This window comes from Morus notabilis, unplaced genomic scaffold (genome assembly GCF_000414095.1).
Source record: "Morus notabilis unplaced genomic scaffold, ASM41409v2 C11375304, whole genome shotgun sequence".
NCBI classification, from domain to species: Eukaryota; Viridiplantae; Streptophyta; class Magnoliopsida; order Rosales; family Moraceae; genus Morus; species Morus notabilis.
The window spans coordinates 1-1,107 of record NW_010386383.1 but is presented as its reverse complement, the minus strand read 5'-3'; the positions used below and the strand labels follow the sequence as shown (position 1 = coordinate 1,107).

General features: G+C 34.7%; 1 long non-coding RNA gene across 1 annotated transcript; it reads right to left on the bottom strand.

Moving 5' to 3' along the window:
• Positions 1-320: 320 nt before the first annotated feature.
• On the bottom strand, positions 321-858 carry LOC112095048. The gene is made up of 2 exons (XR_002903745.1): positions 751-858; positions 321-540 (listed from the first exon to the last, which is right to left on the bottom strand). It is a non-coding gene; the product is annotated as an uncharacterized LOC112095048 (long non-coding RNA).
• Positions 859-1,107: the final 249 nt, after the last annotated feature.

Genomic DNA, 1,107 nt, shown 5'->3' with positions numbered 1-1,107 from the left:
TTTTTGTTATTAGGGAAAATATGTAGGACTTCTTTTTATTTTGCACAATGTTAAATTGATTTTTCCATTAAATATTCAAAACTATATGTATTGTCGAATTTATTTTTAGTTTCAGTGCTACAAGTAAAAAGAAAGAATTTAAAAGTAAATTCTATACGCGCCCAAAGTGTGCTTCACAACTATCCATTTTCTGTTATGACCAAACTGTTACGATGCCTTTAAGCAACTGTGAGTTTCAAACACTTGTTTTCACTCCTCTCTACTTTATCACCGAGATTTTAAATTCCTTGCTAAAAACTTTCATTTTGCGCAGAGACCAGTGACTATCCAAGCAGGCAATATTTATCACTTCAACAGTTCTTTAAAGATCCATAAACATCACAGTCAACATAGTTCACTGTTTTACATTTTTTTTTAACAGGACACATTGATATAGCGAATATCAATGGCTAACCACAGCAGTTGCTCTTTTGCTGAATTGGCTCCCCCTTCATCTGAACACTTCCACTTGCCTTGGAAGCACTTGGTTGACTACCCATTCTGCAGAAAATATTTATTAAAAAAGGGGGAAAAAAAAGCAGATAAATTAGAAGATAAATGCATGACCGGAATTCTTATTAATTCTTTCTTCACAAAACACCAGAGACACTTCTAGTCTTTTAACCAATGAATGATGACCCCTAGTAATGCTATGCAATCACAAGTGAGTGAATGATGATCGAAAGGAAACAGTAGACAAGTGACTTTTACTTTTTCTTAATCTCGCCAGCCATGGTTAAGAAAGCCTGCTCCACATTGATAGAGTCTTTAGCACTTGTCTCGAGGAAAGGGATACCAAGCTCATCTGCAAATGCCTGCAGTTCGTTTTCACACAGGAAATTACATTTAAACCTCAATAGCAATTATTGATTAGATAATCTTTTCTATAACTAATGAGCTACGGTTTGAAAAATGTAATAGCTTTTCAGTAAGTTGGGTATCTTCAGTTACATTGGATTTAGACAGCAAAAAACAGACATATTGTCTTTAGTCATCTACAGTTGGATCCCCCGTCATCAGTTTTTGATTTGCTGATTCCGCAGAAACAAGAATAGAATTATGCGTAAC